Source organism: Oryctolagus cuniculus, chromosome 9 (genome assembly GCF_051225735.1).
Source record: "Oryctolagus cuniculus isolate XC-2025 breed Fujian yellow rabbit chromosome 9, ASM5122573v1, whole genome shotgun sequence".
Taxonomy (NCBI): domain Eukaryota; kingdom Metazoa; phylum Chordata; class Mammalia; order Lagomorpha; family Leporidae; genus Oryctolagus; species Oryctolagus cuniculus.
The window spans coordinates 108,997,483-109,002,770 of record NC_142875.1 but is presented as its reverse complement, the minus strand read 5'-3'; the positions used below and the strand labels follow the sequence as shown (position 1 = coordinate 109,002,770).

The following is a 5,288-nucleotide window of genomic DNA, read 5'->3' as shown; positions in this document are numbered from 1 at the left end:
GGCAGTTACAGAGAGATAAAGGGAGAGAGAGAGAGAGAGAGAGGAGAGGGTAGTGGAGGGGAGGGGAGGGGAGGGGAGAGGAGAGGAGAGGAGAGGAGAGGAGAGGAGAGGAGAGAGATCTTCGATCTGCTAGTTCACTTCCCAAATGCCTGCAATAGCCAGGGCTGGACCTGGTTGAAGCTAGGAGCCAGGAACTTCATCTGGGTCTCACAAATAGATGTCTGGGGCCCAAGCACTTGTGTCATCCTCCACTGCCTTTCCAGGCACATTACCAGAGAGTTGAATCAGAAGTGGAGCACCCAGACACAACCCGGTACTTATATGAGATGCTGGTGTCCTAGTTGGGAGCTTAACCTGCTGTACCACATGCCAGCCACAAAGCTTTCTTTTATTGCACTAGCATAGTACATTTTTTTCAACTTTTATTTAATAAATATAAATTTCCAAAGTACGACTCTTGGATTACAGCAGCTTTTCCTCCCATAATCTTCCTCCCACCCGCACCCATCCCATCTTCCACTCCCTCTCCCATCCAATTCTTCATCAAGATTCATTTTCAATTATCTTTATATATAGAAGATTAACTTAGTATATACTAAGTAAAGATTTCAGTAGACTGCACCCACACAGACACACAAAGTATAGAGTACTGTTTGAAGACTAGTTTTACCGTTAATTCGCATAGTACAACACATTAAGGACAGAGATCTTACATGGGAAGTAAGTGCACAGTGACTCCTGTTGTTGATTTAACAATTGGCATTCTTGTTTATGACATTGGTCATAACTGAAGGCTCTTGTCATGATCTGCCAAGGCCTTTGCAGAAGGCCAGACACATAATGGGCACTGACAAAGTACATTCATTGGATATCTTAATTATTCATTTTATTTGTAGATATTTATAAATCAAACAACAATGCCATTTGGCTCCAACTGGTATAGTATTTCTGGTGAGGAGGAAAGTACAAACCAGTGAAAAACAATCTGTTTCACAATTACATGTTAACATATTTGACTTGAACCTTTCAATCATTACCACAACTGGAAAATAGAGGCTCCCGTGGATGACAAATGGACACAGAAATTTCAGAATTTAGTAGCTCTTTCAAAGAGATTAAAATGTTTGCCTGAAGGCATGTGAGACTCCATTCCTTAGGAAATCTTTCTGGATTAACAGAGATTGCAATAAAAGCAGCGAAAAAGACTTCCTTAAGTATATGTGAAATTATACCCAAGAAATGTAATTTTGGATCAAAACTAGACATACAGTGAAAGCAATGAAGATAAGTTTCTGAAGAGTGCTATTCTCCAAAACTTTGTAAGCTGATCAGTGAGATAGAATATTAGAAAATTTTAATTTTTTCCCCAATGGAAATCTTTGTTGTATGGGATAAAATCTCTCTGTGGCAATGACAGAATTCATAATCAGAATGCTGGGGAATGTGTTCATCGCACTGGTAAATGGCTCTGAAAGGCTCAAGAATCAAAAGACCTCCTTAGCTGAGCTTATCCTCACTTGCTTGACCATCTCCAGGATCAGTCATCTGTTGACATCATTGTTAGACTTATATATAATAGAACTCTTTCCACATTTATATGGTGATTATAAAGTTGCAAAACCTATTAACATGCTTTGGAGAATGACTAATCACTTAACCACCTGGTTTGCCACCTGCCTCAGCATCTTCTACTTCCTCAAGATGGCCCATTTCTCCCACTCCCTCTTCCTCTGGCTGAAGTGGAGAATGGGAAGAGTAGTTCTTGGGATGGTTATGTTTTCTTTTTTCTTACTGATACTTGAGTTTCTGTGGCTTGATGATTTTATTGATATCTCACTGATTTTCTTCATCACAGATAAAGGTAATCTGACTGTATTTAGAGGAACATAGAAGTCATTAGCTTGAAACCCTGGCTCTTCTGAATGTGACCTACTTCATCCCCTTTGTTCTGTCCTTGACATCTTTGCTCCTGTTATTTCTGTCCTTGGTGAGACACACTAGAAATCTGCAGCTCAGTTCCATGATTTCTGAAGACACAAGCACACAGGCCAATGAGAAGGCCATGAAAATGGAGCTGTCTTTCATTTTCCTCTTTACACTTCATTATTTTTTCCATGCACTTGACATATTGGATGTTCTTTACATTGCAGAAGAAAGAGTTCACTAGGTTTGTTACATGAGCACTCAATATCATCCCCTCTGGTCACACATTTGTTCTGATTCTGGGAAATGCAAGTGGCATCAGGCAGCCCTGAGGGCCAGGAGTCATCTTCAGAGCCCTGGGAAGAGTGAACCCTTCGCCCTTATATACAGGTTTTCCAGAATGTTTTCTAAGAGAATAACAGAATTAGGAGTCTTTGAGGATCACTTTTACTGCTGTTTTTTTTTTTTTTTTAAACTGGCTTCCTTTAATTATTATTGAACGTACCTGACCAGTTTGCATTTGATAGTAATTCCTACCTGGTTAGACAATCTAGTTAGAAGTAATCATTTTTATATAAAGTCCTGACAAGGGATGTCATCAGTTCTCAAATATGATTTCAAAGAGATAAATCATTTAATTTTATATGCAAAATATATATAATTGAAACTCACAGGGGGAAAAGTCTTCTAAATTGTAAATAACATTAATGATGAGAAATTTTACTAAAAACTTTGAGTATGATGAAATGGGTTATAACATTGTATAGATGATATACACTTATATAATGCATTTACTGGACAATGAGGGATTGATTTATAAGGCTTAACTATATATTGTGTTAAAACACAAAAGTTAAATTAAATGATGCTATGGGCATATAAGTTAAACTTGATGTAGTCCTAGGGATGCACAACACTGGCTGTGCTCTGCAGCTGGGAATGATATTAGAATTATTAACACTTCCCACCCATACATAAAACTATGCTTCTGAGCTATTTAGTGGGTCTGTGCCTTGTATTAATATGGTTTTAATGATAATATGACATCCATTTTTCTAACTAGTTTGCATTATACAAAATGAAATGTGCATATGTTATTTTGGACGCTAGCAGTACGTTATCAAAAATTATGGTTATAATCATCTTCCCTTGATGAAGGGAATGTATAAATCAAGCTGAATGTATTTTACAATTAGATATTGAGTTTTCTTTGTTTAGAAGATATTCTTTCATATAAATAAAGACAACTTTATACTCTTTAAGATAGAGCAAATAAAGATACTTGGTTTTTAGTGTCAATAAACATTTCTTTGGTAAATGAGATAAAGTAATTGGGCAGCCTTTGTTTCTAAGTGAGCCTTAGGGGTAAATGAGGAAATGTCTACCAGAAGTGAGTCCACAATTAGACCACAACCTCAGGGAGGTGGAACGATAAGAAACAGGACCTTGTTATTGACAAGAGGAACACAGCAAAGGACCAGTAAAAGAAGTGGAGGCCACAGGCTAGGCGATTGTAATTAATGTCTTGTAATCTGCATGTCTGCTTGGCAAGTGAGATCAAGCCCTACCTACACCTGTACTACTCTCACAGCAGGGGACTCAGCATCAGCCAAGCTGCAACCTAGGAAGAGCTACTGTATCACCTGCTTTGCTGGCCCGGCCCATGGAACCTGACAACAAAGAATGATGTGATTCTGTCCTGTTCTGGGACAAAAGTGTTGGGTTAAAGAAGGGAAGTATTGATTCCTGTTGACTACCCTCCTCTCACATGTGAAATAAATTTTCATTTTAAGAGTCTGAGTGTAATATGATTGTTTTTACCATTCATACAGCCAGTTGATTTATAGGAGAAGAACAAATAAACAGTTTATGCTGTTGAAATTGGCATACCTCTCACACCTGGGTCAAATTCTGAAGGCCTCTGATAAGTCATAAATCATGTTCACCAAGTCATTTTTCCTTGAACTCTGTGAAAGAGGCATATCAATTCCTCCTCAATGTCTCAGGTGGTATATGTTCTGTCTCAACAGGTGGCTCCTCCTACTAAAATTTTGATTAGAATCTATCTCCTTGAGCCAGTGTTATGTTTAATGGATATTTGCCTGATGACAAAGTCATTCCCTTTCCCACATTGTCCAGAAAAATCTACTGAGACACTAAGACCAAGCTCCACTTAAACAGATTGATCTGAAAAGTTTCTTGGTTAGTTTGGGAAACTTTTATAGGCAGCTCTTCTTGTCTCTTTATAAAGCAAAACATTCACAGATTTTCAAATATTAAAAAAAATCAATGTGAATTCATTCATGGAAGACTAAGGAAATGTGTTCAGTATTATATTGAACCTGACCTTCTAATGCTCACCAATGGGGAGATTAGTGTTAATAAGTTAATTGGACTTGACTCTCACTGGGATTAAACATGACAATAGGTCTGATCTGATTTCATCATCATTTAAAAAAATCATCTATTATTTTTCACTTTATGTTTCTGTGTGGGAGCAAACTGTTGAAATCCTTACTTAATGTATACTAAGGTGATCTTCTGTGTATTAAGATAATTGAAAATGAATCTTGATGTGAATGGAAGGGGAGAGGGAGTGGGAAAGGGGAGGGTTGTGGGTGGGAGGGACGGTATGGGGGGGAAGCCATTGTAATCCATAAGTCGTACTTTGGAAATTTATATTCATTAAATAAAAGTTAAAAAAAAATAAGTTAATTGGAAGTATCATGGAATCTGGATCATGATGTGTCAATGTCAGTCTTGTGATTTTACTATAATGAATTATAAGCTAACAGTATCACTTGTGCCAATGCAAACAGCAAAAACGTTTGAAGCTATGCTTATTTGCTACGTGGAAGTGGATTGGTGTTTACAGTTATAGGCAGGGCTGCAACCAGGGCCTGGTGACCTCAGCTCTTCCATGTTAGCCGCCTCCGGGCCTTCGTCAGGTGGAGCAGAAACATTATAATAGACCTTGTAAAATTTGATGCTTGTAGAGAATTATGGATATAATTCCCTATAGAAACTATTAATGGCAACTCCTGGTGGATTAGAAATATTGTAGAAATCAGAAATTTTTAAAATTTGAGTAAAAAAAAGGCTGTATAAAATCCTCATCAACGCAGAAAAATTCAGGGAAGGAACCATAAAGGCAACTAAAAATCAAATAAAGAAAATTAAAATGATATCAGTGATAAGATTGAATGTGATAGTCACTTCTCGAAAAGCATTTAATTCCCTTTAATTTCTCTTATAAATAGCCAGATTTTGATTTTATAACAAAGCAGAATACATTTATAAGTTATTTATAATAAACTGATATTAAAGGATAAAAACAGATTGAAATATACACATCAGATATGTAC

General features: G+C 37.1%; 1 pseudogene; it reads left to right on the top strand.

Moving 5' to 3' along the window:
- The first annotated feature begins 1,401 nt into the window (after window positions 1–1,401).
- LOC149124723 (taste receptor type 2 member 42-like) lies at window positions 1,402–2,255 on the top strand (annotated as a pseudogene).
- The last annotated feature ends 3,033 nt before the right edge of the window (window positions 2,256–5,288 follow it).